Consider the following 27,316-nt stretch of genomic DNA (forward strand, 5'->3'; position numbering starts at 1 on the left):
CTATGTAGAAAAATAAAAAAAAAAAAATTGAAAAAGTCGCGTGCATCATGGTTAGGTCGGTTATTTATCGGACAGCCCTCGTACATCAATACTGTATTTAAACTATTTTTCGACGAGTCAATAAACAAGCGCCATTGTTCTGGTTTGTACTCACAGTTCTTGTATTGCATAAGACCAGGAATATTTTTACAATACGAAAAAGTTTTATCGCCATTAACCTCAAAGAAATCTAAAAGCTCCTCCTGTCTTTTGCGGTATCCATACACCTCCACATCTTTAGACAATATATTTACCGAACGAAGATGATGTGCTAGGCAAATCGCTTGTCTTTGCGATAATTTCAGCTGTCGTACCATCGTATTCAAACGGGCTTGGGAAATCTCCAAGTGACGACATGGGCTTTCAACTTCGGTTCGGTTATAGATTGTGAATAGATCTGTAGGCTCGGTGGAAAATGTTGGCGAAATATATCTGTCAGTTGGACTTGGACATATTGGTATCGGACCATTTTCTGAGTGAGATACTGGTAGCTGTGCAGATTGAACACTTTTATAAACTGTGTTTTTTTTGTTGAGTCTTGCAAATTTGTTCTTGCACGCGTAGCAGTGCAAATCATTGGGACGCCGAACCCCATTTTTAGGCACAGTCTTTTTGACCAGTTATGCAGGTTGTTGTTGCATTGCGTGCAAATGGTAAAGGGTGATTTTTTAAGAGCTTGATAACTTTTTTTTAAAAAAAAAAACGCATAAAATTTGCAAAATCTCATCGGTTCTTTATTTGAAACGTTAGATTGGTTCATGACATTTACTTTTTGAAGATAATTTCATTTAAATGTTGACCGCGGCTGCGTCTTAGGTGGTCCATTCGGAAAGTCCAATTTTGGGCAACTTTTTCGAGCATTTCGGCCGGAATAGCCCGAATTTCTTCGGAAATGTTGTCTTCCAAAGCTGGAATAGTTGCTGGCTTATTTCTGTAGACTTTAGACTTGACGTAGCCCCACAAAAAATAGTCTAAAGGCGTTAAATCGCATGATCTTGGTGGCCAACTTACGGGTCCATTTCTTGAGATGAATTGTTGTCCGAAGTTTTCCCTCAAAATGGCCATAGAATCGCGAGCTGTGTGGCATGTAGCGCCATCTTGTTGAAACCACATGTCAACCAAGTTCAGTTCTTCCATTTTTGGCAACAAAAAGTTTGTTAGCATCGAACGATAGCGATCGCCATTCACCGTAACGTTGCGTCCAACAGCATCTTTGAAAAAATACGGTCCAATGATTCCACCAGCGTACAAACCACACCAAACAGTGCATTTTTCGGGATGCATGGGCAGTTCTTGAACGGCTTCTGGTTGCTCTTCACCCCAAATGCGGCAATTTTGCTTATTTACGTAGCCATTCAACCAGAAATGAACCTCATCGCTGAACAAAATTTGTCGATAAACACATTTCGAACCGAACACTGATTTTGGTAATAAAATTCAATGATTTGCAAGCGTTGCTCGTTAGTAAGTCTATTCATGATGAAATGTCAAAGCATACTGAGCATCTTTCTCTTTGACACCATGTCTGAAATCCCACGTGATCTGTCAAATACTAATGCATGAAAATCCTAACCTCAAAAAAATCACCCGTTATATGTAAAATTGAGAATTATTCTTAAGCAGAAATTTATTTACACCAACTACAATTTTCATAAAATAAAGGACGTGTTTAAGTGCTCAGATATTAAATGTATTTTTGTGTATTCATATCTGCAAAAGCACATTTCACAAATGAGTGTTTCAATAAAATCACTTAGCGTAACCTTTGTAACATATTCAAAAACAGTTGAGATTGCGAAAAAGATGAATCCAAAACGCATGTACAAAAAGTATAAACAATTTTATCGCGGGGGCTCTTACAAGCCATCTCTATAAAATATCCTTATTTATGTTTATCACATCTTAACACATACGCAGATGTATTTTATTATATACCTATGTTTGTATACGTATACGCGATATATTTGTCCACTAAATTGATGTTTTAAGTGACTTCACCCATAAATTTAGACCTAAGGATTACATTTTGTGCAAGCTGTGCGTTTTTTCAAAAGCAACATTGAGATTTCTTCTTCTTTCTTTACTGGCATAAACATCGTTTACGCGGTTATTGCCGAGTTAACAACAGCACACCAGTCGTTTCATCTTTTTCACTGTTTGGCGCCAAATCAAATTTTAAATGCCAGGTCCTTCTCCACTTGATATTTCCAGCGGTGCCCCCGCAGCATATAACAGAACGGGAATTTATAGAATTTGGTCGTTGTTCGTCGAGAGAGAACTTTACTTGTCAATTGCCTGCTCAGTTCAAAGTTGCACTTGTTGACAAGAGTTACTTTGCGTTAAATTTCGAAGCTGACGTTATTGTTGTTGTTAATAGTGGTTCCAAGATAGGCGAAATTATCTACGATTTCAAAGTTTTGACTGTCGACAATGACGTGGGAGCCAAGTGACGACTGTTTGTATAATGACAGGAGAGTGTCCACTATGTCAGTGGAGAGGATTGAATAAAACTTTTTGACAAAATGGCAGTTTCGCAAATAAAAAAAACGATTTTTGACTTTTTTAACTTGTTTATAAAAAATATTTTTATCGACAAGAAAAAAATCTTAGATTAATGACTGAAAAATATTTAGGAAGCTCGTGTTAAAATTTGAGACTAATCGGTTTAGCAGTTGTCGTACAATGTTGGTCACCGACTGTGAAAACACCATTTAAAAAAACAGGTTCAACGTTTTGAATGCACTTCTTTCTTTTCCGTCTATGTCTTAAAAATTCCACACTCTTTTCCATTAGAGCTGTCTCTTTTACCATTGCCATGTGCAACAATTTGCTTCCATTACACGGATGCTAATAAAGTAAGAAGAAACTAGAATTCCTAGAAAACGGTTCGCATTCCATTTCGAGTTCCGTTTTGAATTTTTTACCTTTCTCGTTAGCAAAATGTTTGCGTGTTTTCTCTTTTCTACGCAGTTTGCAGAAGACAGTACAGAACTTAGGCACTCTGTTTTCTAATTTGCACCACTGAATAATTTAACTCAATGTTTTGCATGTAAAATTCAATGTACAATTTACAGGCGCCCGGAAGTAAAAAAATATAACGGAAATATAAATGTGACGGCTAAGGAGCGAGATATTCATATTAACAACTTCAAGCAACTTTTATTAATACTTTGCTTGTAAGCCACAAGGAATAGTTTAGCGTCGGATAAAACTGAGGTAATGCAGAGTTGCACGCCAGTAAATAGTGAAGTGACAGTATCATTTTAGTTCGCCAGTTGGGAAGAATCTTGTAAATTTATTGATAATTGCTCTGGGCTTAAAAACTGACTAACGTAGTGATAATTCGGGTGGTGGAGCACGGTGCTCGCTCGTTCCAAAGTTGTGGTTAGCCGTGGGGAAACGTTCGGCGCAAATTTATTCCACAGAAATATTAAATAAAACAAAAGGTTTCATATAATATATATAATTTTAATATAACAAATTGGAAACACACTTACCACGTCTGTATCGCTAGGATGTCGCAAAAGGAGAGAGCGCGCAACTTTTTTGTTAGAGTTTAGTTGCGCGCGAATTAAACTTCGAAAAAAACTTCGAAAAAGAAGAAAAGAAAGATTGGTCTGCCGATACAGACGTGGCAAAAGATATTGGGCGGGGGCGGCGTCAACACGTAGCATATAAACAATGGTTACCAACATGTAAGCTGTCTTGTTCGAAATAAAAGGAGACCAAGGAGGTATACGAGTATATACTTATAAATGATCCGTCTGTCTGCCGGTCTGTTTGTATATATACGAACTAGCCCCTCAATATTTAAGATATCGTTTTGAAATTTTGCAAACGTCATTTTCTTTTCAAGAAACTGCTCGTTTGTCGGAACTGACCATATCGTACCACTATAACATATAGCTGACATACAAACTGAACGACCGGAATCAAGTTCTTGTATGGAAAACTTTCACATTTGACAATGTATCTTCACTAAAGTTGGCACATGTTATTTCCTAAGATAATAATGTAATATACGAAGAAATTGTTCAGATCGGCTTACTATAGCATATAGTTGCCATACAAACTGAATGATCGAAATCGAATACTTGCATGAGAAACTGTCTCACACTGCATTGATTCTTCGTGAGTTTTTCGCCAAATTTTCATCATCTTGCCGCAACCAGCGTATTTAAACAAATGTTTTTTTTTAATATAAGACAAATCTAGGACTGATAATATGTACTACGGATTGAACTTTCTTCTGGTTCTAGAACCTTAAACAATTTCACTTTCTTCTTTCTTTTTTTGATATTTGTTTTACCTGTTGACTTTGCTTTGCGCAATGGTTCCAGTCAAAACGCCACTCACCAAAAGATAATTTTATTCGTTTGATTTGAATTGCTAACATTTATGCAATATAACTGACAGTTCTCCTGCAGCTGTCATTTAAAACTGTGTTGAAATATTTGAGTATTATTCCAAGCAAACAAACTTTAGGGCACTTAGTTGTAAATGAAAACGAGTGAGGACGGGCTAGGAAATATGATTTGGTAAAACGGTAAGGTGAAAGCGAAATTTACAACATAGGTTCATATTATGGTGAGAAATACCCCAGGTTCAAGATATTGACATTATTAACATTGTACTTGCTTATAAAAGCGAAAGTCTAATATTTATTCTATTTCTATAACAAAACTGAGGGTTCCTACAAACAATTATTAAGTTCTACAAAACTGTCTTAAAATTTCGATGTAGAGTACTTTCTAAAGCCATTTATTTTATCTGTAGAAATATCTACAATGCAATGTAAGGCAATAAACTAGGTTTTTATAAGAAATGCTACTACTGTAAGTTTTTTTTGTTTGGTGCAGCTCTGTCCGTATCTGTAGTCGGTAAAGTAGGTAGTATTAACTGTATTGCTGCTAATAGATGTCAGCTGACAGCTCTGGTTCACCCACAAGTCTTATTTTAATTTTTTCCGATTTTATTCAAAGTCTGTCAATCTGATTATCGCTTTTATGAGATTAATAGTACAAATTTATTATGGAAACTAAGTCGAGTACATGCAGTCATGATTCTGACAAGCTTTGTTATATATGCGGCGAGTATATAATGAAAAATCAACGGAAACCGATTAATGACATTGTAATTCGCTTGTAGTTATGAAGAATGAAGAATGAAGATAAAGCGTGAACGAGAACTGATATGAAAAATGTGACTGATATTTTCGTATTAGCTCACAAAATATACCTAAAATCAGGACTAGAATCTTAGGCACCAAAATGAGTGTAGGCCAGTGTAATTTGTATACGTTTCAAGAAAAGAGTAAACTTAATAATAATAATGCATTTAAATTTCTTTGATTCTTCGAAGGAAATCTTTCTCAAGTAAATTTATTACAATTTCCGTGAGTTCTGAGATTTTACTCTTTCGAAGACCTCTTTTCAAAAAATCACAAAGTGCATGGGTATTCTTTCAAATTCAAGATCTCCGACAGACTGTTATGAGTACAATAAACTTTTTTGTTAAAACACCAGACAACAAACGCCTTTCAGAAATTATCATCATTGTAAATCATTTGCTGAATTTCAATAATTACTTAGCTAAATTTCAGCCTTCAGCCATAAAATCGGCCAATGAGCTGTACTTAAACAATTTATAGCCTATTCGTTGTGGCACCTACTACGTATGTAATACCTAAAATTCGTTCAAGCGTTTGCCAAAATTCCTGTACGTCCACAAATGTTTACAATGAATGCGGGAAATAATGGCATCGTAAATCGAAAAACCTCAGTAAATTTATTCATTCACACATACATAAAATAAAAGTAGTGAAAGCAACAAGAGGAAAAACGTTTATTATATTTAATACATATGTCGTCGACTGTTAGTTGGATGTAAATTCTCATACTTTTTAATTGAATGACAGGCCTAGCCTTCCTTTTGAAAACATTTCTGATATTAATAGTAAAATTATCGCATCTTTAGTTCTTTATTGTCTCATTTTTTTACAGCTCATTTTGTTTAAGTGCATTTCACGGCTTTCTCGAATTAAAAATAAAACTCAAATATTAATTTGATTAACACTTTTTTCACAGTTTCAATCTTTCTCTCATTGACTCAATTCCATTGAAAAGAGTTTTAAGTGAAAGAGTACAATTTGCTCATTCGAACTCTCACCAACTTAATACCTCACCTAAAATACATGATTAGCGCTTTCGAAATACATAGCTCATTTTAGTTACGGCGAATTCGTGCAGTCCTTCTCTCTTTAAATGTAATTCACTCAGAAAAGGTTGTAAACAAAACTGACCTACATTAAGATTATTTTATTTACTTTAGTGAGCATATTTTGTATAAACTTAACAGAGGCTTCACAGAATGCGCATTTGTAATCCCTGCCTTTCTACATATAGTTTAGAAGTTTGTTTAATGGTAGATGGTATTCCTATATACAAGTACCTATTTATATATTGAAGGTATTCTTATACAGAATCATTTTAAGGTTAACTGACTTCTGTTAAACCTCTACAAACTCTCTGCACACTCATGCTGTTAAAATGGTGGCATTTTTTGAAATTATTCCTATATACATATATTTATATGTTGCAAAAAACATTTACTTTTATACAAAATCAGTTTAGGTTTCAGAAATTTATGTTAAAAGCTTGTAAAAACTCCTTACACGCTCACTTCATAAAATACTTCGAAATTACTCGCTATTGTTTATTATTACTTATTGCTAGTAACATTCGCTCTTACATAACATCGATATATGTTTAACTCACTTCTGTTCAAAATTTTTCACAAACTATCAACTCCCTTATTGCTTTAACATTAATATTTAGGTACATTTCGAAATTAGCCTTTGAACATTTATTTAAATATTATTCTTTGCTAGTTACATTTACTCTTCTTACATTAACTTAGCACTAGTAACTATTAGTTTTACACTAAATTGGAATAAATTTAAATCAATTACGTTAAAAATAATATAATGTTATAAATTTCCGCACTGTTGAGTTTTTCAAACATGTCCTATGATCTTAGAAAACTACAGTCACTGTAGCTGGCATTACAAACCCAACTAAACAAATTGTCATTAGGGGTATTCAGACCAGCTTTTTCAATTCGTTAGTCGTTACTCGGTAGTTTTTTACATGGGTTTTGTTTTTGTTAAATTAACAGGTTATCGTTTTACCGAGTAACGAAGTACCAGACTGGCAAGCATGATAGTTTTTTCGTTACTTCGTAACATCACTCAGCTCTTTTGATTGCATTGTTACCTCAAAAGTTAACTTAATTCATTGCAAAAAATACATTTGCTGTATACTACAAATTCGTTTCTGACAAATTTTTCAAAAGTAAGTATTTAGTATAATTGAATAAGCTGTTTTGAAACAAAATTTACACCCACTACTGATGTACAGCAAAAAGTATGTTCACAGTTAAGTGTTTTAACGAAGTATCTACTAACGAACTACCAGATTAACAACTTCAGTCTGAATACCCCTATTGTTTTTTTAGTAAATGAATCCAACGAAAGGTTTCTAATTGCTGAGAATGCGTGGATGTAAAACGCGGGAACTCGGGTTAACTAAACGTTTTTTCGGCACATTTCATTCGTCGTTGGTCAACTGCCGAAACAGCATTTTCCCGCACACATTTAACTGCACAGTTGTAAATAAAATTCAGACTTCGTGCGCTCAAATTGATGCTTCGTTTGGGACTCTTATGGTTTCGTTAAGCAGAGCCGTCGCTAGTAGCTCCCGCACTTCGTTGGTATGCCGATAGGACGACTTCGTCAATATAGTTTGGTCGTGTCATCAGTGGGTGTCGTTAGAAATTTAGTTTAGTTTTACTTTGGACTTCGGCGTTAACGGTTGTATAACGGTGCTGAATTTTTTACCGAACGCATGCTCAACCTTGTGTTAGTGTTCCATATCTATATAAGATGGTTATTGAGAATATATTATATAAGAATATAAAGCATAAAGCCGGTGGAGTTACCGCAGTTCAAAGTTGAAGGTGGAAATAAGTTTGTGGTGGAATTAAAAGCTGAATTCGATATTACTGCACGAATACGCTTGAGCAGCTGTACTGCAATCGTGTTAGTTTGTTATTGTTAAGTTATGCGCAGAAAGAAAGTAATATAAATAATTGTGGTGTTATTTTGGTACAAAATAAAATTATAGGAAAAAGAATCGAAAAATATCAAAAGGTAATACGAAAGTGAATGAAAATTTGTAAAGTGAAAATAGCTTAATAATGTTAGAATTAGCTAAAGTAAAACAAAATATGTTATGAAAAATTAAATAAATAATAGAAAAAAAAAAATAAACACAAGATAAAATAAAATAGAAAAAACGAAAAAACTTTATATTTATATACGAAAGTTGAACAAATGAATAAAGCATAATACAATTAAATTAAAATAGTTAATAAAAAAAAAAACAGAATGAAATAAAATAAAAATAAAAAACACATATTTAAATAAAGTAGAAAACAGGAAAATATGTAACATTTATATTCGAACATTTAATAAATTAATATAACACAATAAAATTAATTTAAAATGAGGAATATTAAAAAAAAGAAATTAAACAAAAAATTTAACAAAAAAAGAAGACAAATACTAAAAAATTAAGTAAAACAAAATAAATGTAATAAAAATTAAGTTAAGAGAAATAAAACAAATTTAATTTAAACAATCAAAATAAATAAAAAAACAAAGGTAAATATTTGTATGCACAATAAATTACCAGGACAAAATTATAACCTATCTTTTAAAACGTTGAAGAATTAGATATATTTTAAGTTCACTGGAACAAAATTCTTACATATAATACAAATATATTTATAAAACAATTTAAATTAAATGTAAAATAAAAAAGTAAGAATGTTGAGGGTAAAGTTGAAAATTTTAACTCAGAAATTAAATGAAAATATGCAAGCAAATAGTTTCGATGAATGAAATAAAGCAAGATAACTACTAATATTTTTTATAAGACCAAGATACAATTAATTTCAATTTTCTAATCAGAGTATAAGATAGTTAAAGCATAAGACATTCTAAAGACTTAACTATGATAATAAAAAAAATATGTAGCATTGCTAAACAAACCTAAAACAAAAGGTATTTTCTCTAATCCGCGCTCAATATCCGTAAGCGCTCAATATCCGTAAGCTACGACAACATAAGCGTTGTGTCCCTTATATAAAAGTTTTTAGTAACAGCTCGACAAAAATGAATTTAACGAAGTCAAAAAGTTGTTTTCTCTATCAAATTAAAAAATATTCAAATAGCTAAGTCAACTTTAAAGCAGACAAGCTGATGATAATGGCTGAGTGGGCTTTTCAACAACAAAAAAGTTTGAATTGCCAAAATAAACTTTTATTTATAAATGTGACTACAATAACTGTGCAAAATTTTCTTAACAAAATAATATATTTTATTAATTAAAAATTCCGTATTGATGTAATTAAATTTTTTATACTCGACAAATAACAAAATTATTATGAATTTGTTGTGCGCTCAAATCTAGTTGAGCATGTAACACTGCCTTAATTCCGTTGAATAATGTTATATATTATTGCTGAAAGCGAGATTTGAAATAACTTATCGTACAATAAGGAAAAAATAGGAAAAAGTAGGGAAGTTGATCTTTCCGTTACAGCTAACTCATATTTGGTGAGACTTTTTTGAAGTAGTCTAAAAATTTACTTTTATAGAGTACAAAGAGAAAAAACAAATTTTCCATCATAATAGAAAAAAATTATTATTATAATATGTAATATATATATATATATGTACACAACAAACAAACTTACCAATTAAATACATTTACAAGTATAGTAATATAAAGATTGTTGATATGATAATACTCAACAAAAAAAAAAAAAACATTTTAAAAATTTCACAGTTAGTGAATATGCTCAAAAGAAATGTGGTCAAGAAAAGCATATTATTGTCCGGCTCTAGCCAGTCTGAGATTGAAACATCTCGGTATTTGACAAGTCTAGCGAAATTCCTGGAATTGATATTTTAAATACCGTAAGAAACAATGCCGAAGTAATTTGTGCATATAAAGTTAACAAAATTGCTGATGCTAAGTTTTAAATTAATTAAACAATAATAATTAGTGCTTTCGGAAGAGTTGTAAGAGCGTGATTGTCGAGATAAATTGATGAACATTTGCGAAACAATCGTGTCGTGGTTTTGAATCTAATTAAGTGTAAGTACATTTTGAAAAAAGTACCCGTTATTAAAATTTAAATTCCTCTTGTAAATGATTTTTGAAAACAGGAGTGTATTTTGTTAAGATGGTAGGATTGTCTTTAATTACTGTGCCAAATATGATCGCGATCTGTAAACTAGTTTGTTCATAGCAGCTGCTTAAGGGGTTAGGGGTAGTCAGAATTTTCAAAAAATAATTTTTTTTTAAGTTTAAAGTCGATAAGTGTAATATCTTAAAAATATTCTCTGAAAATTTCACGTTGATCCGATAATTAGTTTTTGAGATATTCCAAAAATAACAAAGAGAGCTCGGGCACTTCACAGCGCTATAGTGAAACTTTAAACGCGTTTTTCTCAAAATTATGTTTTTTGAATCAGTGACAACTGTAACTCGAAAACTGCTCAGTAGATTTTAATGAAATTAATGCAACTTTTAGAATATATAATAAACTCGGGCCTGATTGAAGGATTTTTATTTTTTCGAAAATTTAACTGTTGATTTTTTCCCAAAAATTTAGAAAAAAAATTCCTGAGGCCGCCATTTTGTTAATTTTTGAAAAAAAAAAACAAAATCCTTCGATCAGGCCCAGGATTATTTATTTAAACTATTTTTTTTTTGTCTGATTGATTTTAGATGAATCTCCAAGGACTTATGGTTGTCACCGCATGTACCTTTTTTTGGAACAGGGTCAACGCAAACAACTATAAATTTTGAAATTAAATTTGTTTTTTGTTTTTCAAATTTCCGTGTCTTCAAGTCAACACATTCTACAATAATGCCATATTACTACTTTTGTTAAATAACGCGATTTAATAGCACAAAAAAAAATACTGAAAATTCTCATTTTTTCGTGCCTCTGACTACCCCTAACCCCCTAAGTCGGTACAGCTGAGTAGCGCGTTGCGAAATTACGTGTGCGGAATTATTGTGAATTTTAGAAATGGCTTACTGTGATTTGAAAAGAAAAACTTACGATTGACACAAAGCCTTTAAAGACGGTCGAGTGAAGTAATGATATGGTGCTTGAAAATCGTCAGCCAAGTGTTGGAGACATGGCAATAGAGTTTGACATCTCTCGCAAAACATTTTCGCGGACTGGAAAAATCGTTGGCATAAGTGTATAACATTTGGTGAAGATTACTTTGAATGCAATAAAATAAATATTAAATGCGATAAGTAAATTGAAACGATATATCAATTTTGACGACTATAAGTGAATTTTACATGCAACTTATATAAAAATAATGGCAATTGCTTACAAAAATAATTGAGTAGTTAATATAAAATTTTATTTATAAGATTATACATAAAAGTGACCGAGTTTTTCAACAAAAAGATAAAAATGATATATTCTGTGATCAGAAAGTAAAATGAATTTAGAAGAAGTAAGGAAGGGCTAAGTTCGGGTGTCACCGAACATTTTATACTTTCGCATGATAAAGTGATAATCGGGATTTCATTATCCGTCATTTATATATTTTTTTATTTTGCTGTAAAATTAATGAGAATTAAATTCTGAGAGATCTACCGATATTTTCGGTGAAAAATTAGGTTAGGTTAGGTTAGGCACTGAGTTCTTCGTGTTCGATATCAGGGACCTTGAAAAATTATAGTCGGACACGACAATTTTTCCACAAGGGATACCTCAGCTCAAATACCGTATTTGTGTAAAGTTTTATTCCGCTATCATCATTGGTTCCTAATGTATGTACATGTATATTATACAGAGAAGGCATCAGATGGAATTCAAAATAGCGTTATATTGGAAGAAGGCGTGGTCGTGAACCGATTTCATCCATATTTCGTACATGTCATCAGGGTGTTAAGAAAATATTATATACCGAATTTCATTGAAATCGGTCTAGTAGTACCTGACATATGGTTTTTGGTCCATAAGTGGGCGACGCCACTCCCATTTTAAATTAAAAAAAAGCCTGGGTACAGCTTCTTTCTGCCATTTCTTCCGTAAAATTTAGTGTTTCTGACGTTTTTTGTTAGTCGGTTAACGCACTTTTAGTGATTTTCAACATAACCTTTGTATAAGAGGTGGGCGTGGTTATTATCCGATTTCTTCCATTTTTGTACTGTATGTGGAAATGCCTGAAGGAAACGAGTCTATAGAGTTTGGTTGACTTTTCCAAAAAAGTTACGTCCAAATATGCCCCTCTCTAATGCGATCCTTTGTGCCAAATTTCACTTTAATATCTTTATTTATGGCTTAAATATGACACTTTATAGGTTTTCGGTTTTCGCCATTTTGTGGGCGTGGCAGTGGGCCGATTTTGCCCATCTTCGAACCGTCTTATGGAGCCAAGAAATACGTGTACCAAGTTTCATCATGATATCTCAATTTTTACTCAAGTTACAGTTTGCACGGACAGACGGTCGGACAGACGGACAGACAGACATCCAGATTTCAACTCTACTTGTCACCCTGATCACTTTGGTATATATAACTCTATATGTGACTCCTTTAGTTTTAGGACTTACAAACAACCGTTATTATTATTCCTTATTTCCGCAACGAAAAACTTACGAAAGTGCTTTTCTCAACAAAACCAACAAAAAAATTGAAAAATTCACTTTTGTTTGTTTACAAAATGTCGTTCACCTCGGGGATAATTAAAGCATTTTACTAACAGGAGCTTTTCTAAATATTATAAACAGTCCCACCAACCTAAAAAAAGGAAAATGTTATTTTACTGTTTTGATGCCCGGGAGTTTGAAATGACACTTTCGACTTACTTTTTGATGACATTAGGTTAATTAAACAAAGAATTCGTCGCTTCAATTAAAATGAAATTTATTAATGAAATTTAATTGACTAACTTCAAAGAAAATTTTGATGGATAATTTTTCGTCAACTGAAAACTCAATAAGCAAAGTGAAAAAATAAAACATTTAAATGGTGTACAAACCCAAGTGGCAAATAATGTTTAAGCATAGTTTTTTTTAATAATACGGAGTTTTGTGCGCCACATTAGCTATTAGCACATGCGGAAGGAGGCGCATTGCTGTGTACAAAACGTACAGTGTAAATGTGCATAAACCATAGCAGTGTTCGCTTTAATATGCTTTGTAAGCTTATTTTGTGCTAACGCTCAACTTAGTTCGTTAAGCGTACTTCCGTTGCAAACTTACATACCTACTTTGAACTAACTGACTACAAGGTTTTTAGTGTTTTGTTGTTATTCTGTTTTCCTTGTGTTTGCAATTGTGCTTGAGTTTCTAAAGCGTTCGCTACAAAGTACTACGACTTTAGTATCTGTTATCTACTGAACAAAAATTTATTTTTCGAACAACAGGTGTAACTAACTCTGATAACCGGAGACGTTATTAGGTCAACTATGCGTAGCGTCCGGTTGTCAACCCTTGACCAGATATTCGCTCAACATCCAATGCAGTTTTCAACGAGATCTAATATGTAATGTACTCCCTCTGACAAGCTCGTTGCACTTGTTCTTACCAGGAACGCTCGAGTGCTCCTAATCGTGTTAACCAAACATTAAATTAAGATTGAGTTATCTAGAGAAGTCATGCACTTCTCCGCTGTAAACATTGTAGCGGCAGTACATTGTAAAGCAAACATGGGAAAATCTTACCATATTTACGTGCAATACCAAAAAATGTCAACACAGTTTCGTTGAGGTTTTGCAGTTTACTATCTTCCGACAAATCGTTAAATGCACAACTTTTCGTGGCAAGAACTGCCTTTGAAGCTGAACCGAGTTTATTCGAATGAAATGTGGATTTACTTTGACATATATTTTTCGCCGTTTGATACAAATGTATGTGCGTTTTGGCAAATCTTTCCATACAGAAAAAATCTTAACCTCGGTTGCACCAAAGCTATAATGTCCTTTCCAAATTCAAAAGATATCTTAATGAACATAACTCTATCGGTCAGTTTGTACGACAGCTACATATATACAATAACGACTCGATCTGAACTATTTCTGTGAAGGTTGCACCGTTCTCTCGAATAAAAACACATGCCAAATTTCTAGAAGAATTATTGAGTTTTTATTTTCTTTCTTCGCATGAAATTTATGAAGGGGTAAATACTTATAGAATGAGAGTATTGATTTCCATTCTTTATTTTCTGTATTTATATGATCTTCAAAGTTCGAATGGATTTTTTAAATATTTTCTAGTTCCACTACTCTATTGAATGGGAAATGTTTGAAAGTCAAGTAGATTGAGAGAATATGTTTAAATTTAAAATTTGGCATTTACTACAGTGCCCATATAAAGGAGCGCAAATTTGGTGTGGGATTCGTGGTGGGAGAGAGATTCCGTCGCCAAGTACTGTCATTCACCCCAGTGGAAGAACGTCTAGCCACAATCCGCATCAAAGCGAATGGAAGAGAAGGACACTTATGCAATACACATACCTCTATACCTTGTCCTGTCCTTGTCCAAAGTATAAAAATGTACCATTTTGTCCAATATTCACAAAAGAACATGTTCAGTCATAACTACGTTTGTAGATGTTAAGTAATAAACCTTTTTTTCTAAATTCCCGATTCTGAAGCTGAAATCTATTGCCCTGAATTCAACTAGGTCGCACTGGTAGTGTTGCATTGAGGGCCGCGTCAAGGGTAGAGCTTTGAAAAACATGATTGATTTTACTTTTAATGTCCAAGTTATGAACTAAGTCATTGCAAATAAAAATGTTGACGATTAACTGAAATGTTGCTCAATTGTTATCTGGTGAAATTTCTTTCAGTGTATTCTCTGCATTCATTAACAAATCACAACATCAACGCATCAGTGAATTCTCTTAACAGTACTTTTTAATTCTCACAATAGTTCTAAGCGTAGTTAGAAGTATTAAAACGAGGAAAATTTAATCAACTAACTAATTGAGCGTCGATTCCCTTTTAGCCGTTTCTGCGCGCATTCCACTCACTCTGGTGCTCGCTTGGAGCTACGGCTAAGGATTCTGGCTTTAAATAAATTCTTCTCAAATCAAAACAGCAAAGCTGTTCAGAGGAACAGCTGTGAAAGCGGTTAGAATATAAGTAGCCACAAAGTTAACTGCTAAGAAGCTTTCTAAACTTAAAAAACGCCTTTAAGTGAGTATGAATACATATGTTGTAAAATGTGTTGGTACTTGTACATACTTTCCCTATTCTTGGAATCTACTTAACTTCTTGTTCTTTCAATTGTTTTTCTGGTTAAATAAACCTTTCGCTGTTACCGTCGATACACAAGCGAGGATATAAGTATGTATGTATACTTGGGCAGGAACCAAAATAAATAAAAAACTTACATTATCTTAATTTTCTTCATGCTACTTACCAAGTATTAATTTTGTAGTCAACTTATGAAACTATATTAGTATTAAGTTTTTTAAATTTAAGCTTCAACTTCAATTTCATTACTTTGAGATCTGAGTACAGAAAATAGTTGCTGAGGATCTGCAGGACATGGTGAATGCGAAAGCAATTAGAAATCAAATTCATGAATTTTTGCCATTACTGACTTGTGACGCGATGTGTTGTCTTGATAAATCCCTTTAATCATTCTGCATATTCGCGTTCTCTTGAAATTTGGCTTCCATGACAACTCGTCACTTCCTTACTCCTCCGTGTAGGAATTTATCTGACATTTTCACTTTCTCTCGTTCATACAGACGTACATACGTATTCGCAGCTTTTTACTCTTCCATTGCCATCAATTAGCACTTTTAATGGTTCACTCTCGTACGCTCTTCGCCTCGCTTGCTTCAATTCTTTCCCTATTGCATTTTACTTTCTCGTTAGCATCTGTGAAATGACGATCAAACCATAAACATCAACACAATGTCATCCAATTCCACCTTTTTATATGTTGTCATTTACTTTCACTTTTTATTTTATTAGACGCTAATTTTGATTATGAGGTATATATTTAAATATTTGTGAATATGTTTGTCATGATTCTGTCATCGTGGTGCTTCTGTTTGGCAGCAACCAACCCTTTCCAAATTTAATACATTTTCTTTTATCTACTTTTCACTTAACCATTACAACTTTTGGCGTTGTCCATTGGGTCCTTATCGCTATGATTTCTATTTATTTGTTCTTTTTTGTCACTGTTTGGCTTTTGTAACTCATAGTTTGGAGTTGCATTCATCGTCCATTGTCGACTGTTCCACATTTATTTTGTATGCTAAAATATTCATTTCGTGTCCATTTAATTGACGTTTCCTTTGTTCCTTTTTTGTGACGTGATTCTATTATCTTGATTGCCCAAACTGAAGACAGTGACAGCAAAAAAGTGATGACAACTGTCGATAGGCTGTTCGTTTTGGTCACACAAATTCGACTATGTTAACTGTCATGATTAATACAATAATATAGAAATAATTATTAATTTTTACTATCTGACTAAGTGGCTATAAAGTGAAACAGAAGAAATCAGGTTAAATACAACAAAATAAACCATATTATAGAAACAAAGAAATTCGTGTCCGATTAAGGGGGTAGATACCTTTAGTACCGTGCAAAAAGGTAAAATGTTTCCAATTTTATTATGGAAGAATAAAAACAGATCACATCCGATTTTTTGCATATGTATTCAGATGTATTATTGAACTATGAAATAAAAATTATTTTATGACAAAAAAAAAGCAAAATGGCGGAAATATCAACGATGACGTTGATTGACGGCCGCGAGAAAATGGCCGTCAACTTCCTGGCTAGGCTTCTTATCTGAAACGAAGTAAATTATTTTTATTGGAAGCTTTTATAAAGTGCGCAGTAGAGGGATTTTTAAAATTTCGAAGAATTGGGGATGTACATAGGCCTGGATTTTGTAAAAAGTGTCATTTTTACCCGTGTTTTTTGACATTAAAATAGCTAAGCAACTGTCAAAATGCGATTTTTCTCCAAAAATCACTCTCGAGTTTGAAATTGTCTTAAAATATAAAATACGCCTTAGTTCAAAAAAATCCGTTAAATAATTCGCTCGCAATTTTGTCGGCTGTATAAAAAGAGTGTGTTTCGAGGAAACAAACCTCAAAGTTCTTTGTTTGTATAGACCGCAGGAAGAAGCGCAATGGTTCTAGGGCCTATACATAATATTAGGAATAAGCCAATGAAATTTTGGGACTGTATTTTTGAAAAAAATCTTTTCATTTTTTAAAAATTCTAAAGGTATCTCCCACCTTAAACGCTAATTTAAATAGAATAGTTCAATTTTCAGTTGCGGTGAATAATGCTTTATTTACAACAATGTCAAGCGAATTTTGAATTATTACTTTCAGGAATTGTTTTTTTTAATGAAGAAATTAACTAATCGTTCCCGCTTTTTTTCTCTTGTAACCAGTTGCTACGGCGTATTATAGTTTTGTTCACCTTACGGTTGTAAGTATGACCCAAAACTAATCGAGTGTGTACGAGCTAAAGCACTCGTTCGACATGATTTTTAACCGTGCAAAAAGCTGTATTGAAGCAGAAGGAAACTATTGAGGAGACTATAGGTTCGTTAGTTCAAAAAAAAATCGAGTACGTAGATGGACGTAATCGGACCACTGCCACGCCCACAAATCGCCATTAACTGAAAACATATACAACTCTATGGCCGAAGTCGAACAATAACCACGCCTACTTCCCATATAACATAATTTAGAATTCCATTTAATTCTTTCACTTTTCAGTACACAAATCCAGAAGTAATTGGCATAACGGAATTAAAGTTTGCACGAATAATACCTTTAGTATAAGCGACCTTATGGCCAAAAAATATTTCAAATCCAAAAAAATCTTTTCAAGCCCCTAAGTACCGAATATGTGGACTGCAGTATCTATGTATATTTGACCTTCTTTAGAAAATATCGGTCAATGTCTGAGATATATAATTGAAATTCAGGGATAGTATTTCTCTGACAATGGTATGTCTGTATGTCGAAAATGGGTTGAGTGGGGTCAATATTTCTCTTAGCCCCTATATCTACATATATATTAGGGTGTCCGTTATTTCCCAAATTTATTTTTGAATCTGTAGCGCCCTCAAAATTTTTAGTAAATGCCCTAAAAAAATAATGAAACCCATATGAGCTTTTAATACTCGTATTGATAATAACTCGTGCCGCAACGACGATTTATTTCCCATTTAAATAACATGGGGTTTTCGTACTTTTGCAATTAATTTTTTCTTTGCGAAACCAATTGATACATTGCTGCGGCACCGAATTATTTTTGTAGGAAATTGTACTCAACTTGATGCAGCAGGCGAACTAAACAAGATAGAGCGATGGTTCATATATCAATGGAGAGGGGAGGAATGCCGGAAAAATAGAAAGGAAATTTCAAGGTCACAGGATTACCACAAGCGCGGCAATAAAATCAAAAACGTCTGAACCGATTTGGCTAAGAAAATAATAATTTCAAAATTCAAAATATATGCGTACAATTTCAAACAGATTCTTCCGCACAAATAATACAATTGCTAAGTATTTGAAATAGTAGAAAAGAAGTGCAACCAAATATGCAGTGAAAAAGATTGTAACTGGCTCGGTAATCGGTCATTGAATATGTATTATACCACGTGCATCCCAAAAGACTGATGTCATAACCTTTGTAGCCGACCTTTCCACGCCTAAGAACTGGTTTATCATGTGCAGTCCACTAGAATGACTCTCGATTAGACTTCAGTGGGAAATTATAAAGCGATGTTTCTATTGTCACACATCGAACGTCGGTTTTATTACGACTAAAGAACACTCAAGCACTTCTCAGAATCAGTTATTCGTTGTTTTTGTTGGATTATGAACTTGCGAGGCACCCACTTTGCACAGAGCTTTCGCCTCTTTAAGCTTACCAAATACCTTTTCATCGGTGAGTTTCCCTGAGCCCAAATTCAACAGTATTTTCCTCCAAAAAGCAATGCTTTATTAACACACGAAATGCTTTATGAGTTGCTTCACAAAAATTCTATATCTTATTAACTAATAATTATAATACAACTAATAGAAATCATATAGATGGTAGTAGTACTACATGTGTACATACATATGTATGTATCAGCCACAGTGAAACGTGGACGGGTCTATAATATATAAATGAATCGCAAAATGTGTTGCTAAGCGCATAACTCATTAACGCCTGGGCCAATTTGGCCAATTTTTTTTTTAATGTTCGTTGTAGTTCAAATATGGTTGCCGGGAAAACTCTAAAAGCAGCCCTTTTCTTGAATGTTTGTTTGCTAGTAACGATAAGGCTCGAGAACGTCTGCATCAATCTTGATGAATTTTTCAGAGGTTGTTAGTTGTCGATCGGGGAAGGTTTGAAATAAAAACAACTTTATTCTTTACGTGAGGAAAAGTCAGAAAATGGGACTATTCCAATAAGTAACTTTTTTCCCACAAAGCTTTTTTTGTTTTGTTCTTCAATAATTTGATTTGTAAGTTATTTGAATCGTTCAATTTTGGTCGCTTGCTTTTTTATTCCGGCTATCAAAGGAAAATTATTCAGTGAAAACTTTACGTGTGTTTCACACAAAGTGATCAATTACAGATTGAAATTTGTTACGAAGCCACGAAAAGGTTGCACTATTATCGGTCTGCGCTATTTTTGCCAACAACGTATGGCAGCCCAAGACACATGAACGAGTACTCCATGGATGCGATGAGATACGTGTGGAATTATGGATCGCGGTCAATCAGCTATCGTCACGGTGTCACAGCACGACTTTTCAACAAAAAGGTACGACGTTTGATGACTGATTGATTTCAGTTGAATGAAGCGTTTCAGCCAAAAAAAAAAAATACGCAATTTTGATGGGAACAGTCTGCCACCCTGTAAATCAGAGCTATTCCAACAATTTCGACCTGCTAATTATATATCCAGCATTTGGAATAATGCTCATAAGAAAATTCCATCAATACATGAACCAGCAAACAATGGTTGGGTACAAGTTAACAGCCAATACAATTTTAAATGGTTTAAAGGCGATCAATTACCGAATTTTGTCAGTGATGCACTGCAAACTATATTAGGTATATACATATTACTTCAAATTCAAATTCAAATTGTGTAACTTTTTTTACAGAAACTAACGAAGAAGATGACACTGACAATGAGCTAGAAGAAATATGGTGCAGCAATGATGAAGAGTATGAAGAAAATTACGAAATCAATATTAATGATGAAAGCTATGAAGAATGTTTATAATTTTGTAAATTTCAAAACAAATAAAAGCGCTTCTTTGAAAATTTAAATAAATATTTCTATTATTTGGATATGATAAATAATTTCTATAGTCTATATATCGTAATCACAAAAGAAATATTTTCATTCCTTTTATGTATTAGCTATGCAATCAAATTTGAATGAGAAGTTTAATTTCGAATTAAATTTACACATTATTTAGTAATTTACCAAATAGGTTAATTTTTAAACTTTTATTTAAATATTAAGTCGTAAATAATTACACAATAACATCATTCGATCGCTCCTGACGCGCTATCTCACTCGCACCTATACGATTGTATATTGCCTCGCGCTCGTACCTATACCCTTGGTATTGGGACCCAATATGTTTGTCTGGCCTAGGTAGAAACTGTCGAAACTGTCTGGCAACTGAGAAAACATCTTCTAATAGTCACCCAAATAACATGTATAAATTTTAACTTTTATACTATAACGAAAGTAGAATTAAAATTTATTAAAGTTTTCGGGCGTCTAACAAGGGACTGCCACCATAAAAAGTGTCTGGCAATAAATAAGATGGTTTGTAATGTTATGCCGAATAACATATTAAAAAATTACGCTTTATAAAATAACGAAAGTTGGCTGTTATTTTATGCACCTGTCCCACCCGCTACCCCCCAAAGCCACGATGACTTGAATTCCACATTTTGCCATCGTTCTTACCTATGTTTAAAGCATACTTCAACAAACTTTCAGCTTTTATAAAATGACGAAGGTCTGGATGTCACGGGCTCTTACTCTATATGAATAAGTGTCTTTAACTTATAAGAGTGAATCTTTGTGCAAATAGTTAAATTTGAGCGAAAACTTGACTTATCCACTATATAACAAACATCAGGATTTTCGACCACCCGGCTGACTTTACTCTATATGATTAATATTTTTTTAGTATGCTATATGTTAATAGTATGTGGTATTGGGAAAAATAGAAAAAATCTAATCGACACTATCCCAACTTCCATATACTACATGTAATGATTGCGTTTATGTGCCTGTCAGCATATGAGTATATGTATATATACAATTGCTTGGATTTCGATCGTCTGGTTGACATTTTATAGCATAAAGTATTTCCCTGGCCTTGATTCTTGTAAAGTTGAAAGAGTACAACGTGTTTGGTTGCACCCGAACTTAGCCCTTTCTTACTTGTTTCATAACAGATGACTCGCTCCGTTTATTTGAATTTCGATTTCAAAATTTAAGCGAATGTTTATTACAGTGAATACTATCCGACAATGTAAAAATAAAAATAAATTTTTCGAAAATTTCACACTAAGACAATCCCATCAGAGATATAAAAACAACTCTCGTTTTTTTAAGATTTTTCGTATATATATATTTTCCGACTTCTGAAATATCGAAGATATACACAAGTAACGACTGCACAATCCTTGTGCTGTCCTAGAACTATCAGACGATTAATACAAAATATACTAATAAATAGCAAAAACAAAATATAGATCCTAAACTGCTATTTTTAAAGCAAAACAAAAAAATAATTAAAAATATAATATTATATATAAAACTAGGGGATCCGGCCACTCGTTGCTGTGGTATACATTTTGTACTATTATTCATATGCGAGTAATAAACAATCAATACAGTGAAAACTTTATTTACCAATAAAGGCGAAAACGTTTTTATCGGTATAAGAATATAAGAGATTGTACTTGAGGTTTTATTTTGAATATCTTCGTGTAAATAAATTTCATTGGAAAAAATAACGAATTTAAGGCTGCTTTCTAAATGTCTGGTTACCAGCCTTTCTATCCAGTTAATAGAGTTGTCGGCTTAATAGATTGTACTTAATGTCCCCTTAATAGATCGTACATTTCATATTTATATTTTTATTTATGGATTGTTTTTATTATCCTATCTTTTAAGTTGGACACAGTGTTCTAAAGTTTGCTAAAATCGGTTCAGTAGTTTAGGAGTCCTTCGCGGACAAACAACGTGACGAGTAATTTTTATATACAAAGACTAGCAGACCCTATCACGCGTGGCTGTGGCCAAATTTTTTGTTATATTACATTGTTGTAAACTCTTCACGGGGAACAGTTACCCCTTAATACAATGAAACTATTATGTACGAACGAAGACGGAAACGTTAAAGCTGCCATCAGAATGCACTGGATTGGAATTTGAAAGGGAAGGACTTTCAAACTAAATTTTAATACTATTGAATTTGGTAAGAGTTAATGCAAAAGAATTAATTTAAAAATATTTTTTTTTTATTAACATTAAGAATAATATTAAATATTTTGAATTATCAATACTTTTAATCTAAATTTAATTTAGCACTAATTGGTGCACAATATTTTTGGTTAATCCGTATTTAGCTAACATAAATAGATTCGACGGTTTTACTACACGTGAAGATGCAACATATATGTACATACATACAGGGTCGGACAGAACTCATTGGACTTACTCGAGTCTCACACATATTCCGTCATAACTCTTTACATAGATGCATAAGAAGAATAACTTTTTTTGCAAAAGAAAGATTACATATTCCATATTAAGGAATAATGCAATTTTATTTTTCAAATTTTATGTAAGATTTATAAATTATAACAGAAGGGAAAAAAGTAAAAAATTCGTGCGACATAACTCATTGGACTTTAGCTAAATATGAAAATAAATTAGTTTTAAATTAATATTTTACTGAGTAGACATTATTTTTTTGAATGCAATGCATTTTTGTACTTAGATGGAATTATATTACTAATATTTGCGTCATTTATTCCATTCCAGGCTTGTTTTAAGGCATCAAATACCTTGTTTTTATAACCGTGAACCTGTTCCGGGTTAATTTGCCTGTTGACAATTTCCCATAAGTTTTCAATCGGGTTTACATCAAGAGACTGGTCGGACCATCTCATAAACTTAATATTCCACAAACCAATCCTTCACAACTTTCATGGTTTGCCTGGTGTCATTGTCATGATGAAAGTACAAATTATGCTGAATTTTTTGGATAGCGTGAAGTAACATTTGGGTTTGCAGTTTATTTTTATATTGGAATCGGTCAATATTCCCTTCTATTCTGTAAATAGGTCTTAATCCCTGACCAGAAAAGCATCCCCACACCATTATATTACCCCCATCATGTTTTACTGCACCCTGCAAATATCGACGGCCTAAACACTTTCCTGTTGGTCTTCGTACTCCTGTCATTCCATCTGAGTTTTGAAAAGTAAACTTGGATTCATCTGAAAACAATATCGACTTCCATTGCTCTACAGATCAATTGATATGCAGTTTTGCATTTTTCAAATGTGCTAACCGATTTTTTGGTAATAACGGGTGATTTTTTTGAGGTTAGGATTTTCATGCATTAGTATTTGACAGATCACGTGGGATTTCAGACATGGTGTCAAAGAGAAAGATGCTCAGTATGCTTTGACATTTCATCATGAATAGACTTACTAACGAGCAACGCTTGCAAATCATTGAATTTTATTACCAAAATCAGTGTTCGGTTCGAAATGTGTTTCGCGCTTTAATTTTGTTCAGCGATGAGGCTCATTTCTGGTTGAATGGCTACGTAAATAAGCAAAATTGCCGCATTTGGGGTGAAGAGCAACCAGAAGCCGTTCAAGAACTGCCCATGCATCCCGAAAAATGCACTGTTTGGTGTGGTTTGTACGCTGGTGGAATCATTGGACCGTATTTTTTCAAAGATGCTGTTGGACGCAACGTTACGGTGAATGGCGATCGCTATCGTTCGATGCTAACAAACTTTTTGTTGCCAAAATGGAAGAACTGAACTTGGTTGACATGTGGTTTCAACAAGATGGCGCTACATGCCACACAGCTCGCGATTCTATGGCCATTTTGAGGGAAAACTTCGGACAACAATTCATCTCAAGAAATGGACCCGTAAGTTGGCCACCAAGATCATGCGATTTAACGCCTTTAGACTATTTTTTGTGGGCTACGTCAAGTCTAAAGTCTACAGAAATAAGCCAGCAACTATTCCAGCTTTGGAAGACAACATTTCCGAAGAAATTCGGGCTATTCCGGCCGAAATGCTCGAAAAAGTTGCCCAAAATTGGACTTTCCGAATGGACCACCTAAGACGCAGCCGCGGTCAACATTTAAATGAAATTATCTTCAAAAAGTAAATGTCATGAACCAATCTAACGTTTCAAATAAAGAACCGATGAGATTTTGCAAATTTTATGCGTTTTTTTTTTTAAAAAAAAGTTATCAAGCTCTTAAAAAATCACCCTATATATGGTTTTATCGCAGCACGGAAGCTAAAAAGACAAGCATCAACGGCGCGTCGTTGTACTGTACGCGTACTCACTCTTAGTTGTAAGCTATCTACAACTTTTTTTACTGATATCTTTGGGTATTTTTTAAACTCGTGCACTATTCTCAAGTCATCCTTTACCGAATATGCTCTAGGACGTCCTCCAATATTAAGTTTTTTAACGATTCCTTCAGCTTTGTTCTTGCGTAAAATAGCAGAAACAGTTGATTTCCCCAGAGAATAATTTTTGCAAAGCTCCTTTACCGCACATTTTTGTGAATTTGTTTAAAATTAAAGATTTAAGTTCAGCTGAATACGTTTTGCTTACCATTTTTATCTAAACTAATTTTTTAGTAGCTTTATTCGGGCAAAGTATATTTCGCAACACACCTATTCTCATAAAAATAAGCAATTCGAAGAAGTGTGATGTACGATTTATAATTATAAGTATGTGCAAAATTCTTTTCTCGCCAGATAACGGTAAATTAATTCATTGGAAGTGGTTATATCGAAATACAAAGAGTTAGTCCAGTGAGTCATATCGCACGAGTTTTTTACTTTTTTCCCCTTCTGTTATAATTTGTAAATCTTACATAAAAGTTGAAAAATAAAATTTTATTGTTTCTTAATATAGAATATGTGATCTTTCTTTTGTATCTATATAAAAAGTTATTGCGGAATATATGTGAGACTCGAGTTAAGCCAATGAGTTTTGTCCGACACTGTAGTTGCCCATGAGAAAAACATGGAGTTTCCAAATGTAAACCACAAATTGACATTGTTTGGCCTTGAGATTTATTTATCGTCACTGCAAAAGTTAAACGAACTGGAAATTGCAGCTTCTGAAGGGCATCGTAGAATCCAATGGTATCATTGGAATACGTGGCAACAGGACGACTTCACCTTTAAACTTTCCAGGTAATATGGTTGCTTCAAGAATATTTCCGATGATCTTCTTCATAGCCAAACTTGCATCATTGCATAATGGAGGTGTATTCAAATTACATAGGAGAAAAATAGGTGAACCATTCTTTAATTGCAGATTATGTGGTGGCATTCCGGGTATATTTACTGAATTTAAATATTCAATTGGAAAACTTACACATTCATTTTCATTAAGAACAGTATCGAATGATTCAAAATACATCAGATCGCCTGGTAACAACTGTTGAATTTGGAAGTTAATTTCGTAACCATCAACATTTTAGGCTGTCAAAATAGCCCGCTCACTGGGCCAGTTATGATTTAAAAATTTACTCTGTGTATTCGGAAAAATATTCTAAATCAATTAATTTTTTTCCTCAAGAACAGTGCATAAATTATTTGGCAGTTTAATGCTCTTTCAACACGCTTCTGTATATTCTCTTATTATTATTATTTGACCGTCACAATTATCCGTTAGCTCCAAAATATTCTAACAGATGATGTTAACTGTTGGCTGGATTGAGTAAGTATTCAATAGATGGCGCTATGTTAAAAACACAAATTCAATAGCATAAGAATTACGTATTGCTGAAACCTAAATTTATTTTGTATTTGAATATTAAAAAAATTAGTGATTATGCTATTAAACAGTAGCTTATATAAAACGTTTGTATTTTTAACATAGCGCCTTCTGTTGAATACTTGCTCAATCCAGTCAACAGTTAACGTCATCTGTTGATATATTTTGGAGCTCACAAATAATATTGACTGTCAAATAATAGACAAATAATATACAAATAATTTTCAATAATATAGTATTGCGATTATAAATTGAGATGTAAGCTATTCTGTCTCTCAAGTTGGATCAAATTACACAATTGAGCAATCGAATTTAAAATCGGTTCACAAACAACGTGATACGTGATTTTTATATATAAAGATAATGAACGATAAATAATCATATATTATTGTCAGAAAAATGTTTGCTGTTTAGTTTTCCCCATGAGCTTACCACAACCTCGATATTTTAAAAATCTTGCGCAAAACAGCTCACGTTGTTCGTAAATAAGTAAATTGTTTCCAACTTTACGCTTATTTTCGGCAATGAGCTCCAGAGTAAAGCTCACTTGTATGCGCTAAAGGGTGCACAGCAGCCTAACCGTGACCACAGGACCAAAGTTTATTATTAAAAAGTTGGATATACAATTATCTGGAAATTGGAGCATTTAAAGCATCAAAATTTGCAAAGGTATCCATTAGTAGAGTATAAAGAGAGCAAAATGGATATTAAAAGAAAACGTGGTATTACTTTGAATAAAAAAGCTAATACCACTGTGATAGTCAAAAAAACAAGACAAGACCAAATTCGACGGTTTCCCCCTATTTCGGGTCCTACGAATCGAACTGCATTATTATTTTTTTGAGTTACAATCATGGTTTCATACAAAAATTTTTGTTGAAATTTTTCATCACAGTGGCCCATTGTAAGAGAAAGGCACATTTTTCTTCGGTCTCTAATTTTTTTAATGTTGACTTTTTTGGTAAACTTTCTTTAGCAAGCTTAGCTTCTCAGAATAAGTCCGTCTTTAAGTTCTTAGATGACTGTAAACCCCAAAATCAATGTTTTTTGTGTCTTTCTAGCCAATATGTCGAAAAAACTGAAATTT

General features: G+C 33.2%; 1 protein-coding gene across 3 annotated transcripts in view; it reads left to right on the forward strand.

Annotated features, from left to right (window-relative positions):
* Window positions 1–7,022: 7,022 nt before the first annotated feature.
* The window catches only part of LOC125780341 (opioid-binding protein/cell adhesion molecule homolog), a 120,077-nt gene continuing 99,783 nt past the window's right edge, over window positions 7,023–27,316 (forward strand). The window contains exon 1 of one of the 3 annotated variants that reach the window (XM_049462554.1): window positions 7,023–8,248. The gene's annotated coding sequence lies outside the window, so the exon portion shown is untranslated. Of the gene's footprint in view, window positions 8,249–8,396; window positions 10,263–27,316 lie in introns of those variants that run through there. The other 2 variants (XM_049462551.1, XM_049462552.1) reach the window with 2 other exon arrangements.

The sequence above is a fragment of the Bactrocera dorsalis genome, chromosome 1, assembly GCF_023373825.1.
Source record: "Bactrocera dorsalis isolate Fly_Bdor chromosome 1, ASM2337382v1, whole genome shotgun sequence".
NCBI lineage: Eukaryota > Metazoa > Arthropoda > Insecta > Diptera > Tephritidae > Bactrocera > Bactrocera dorsalis.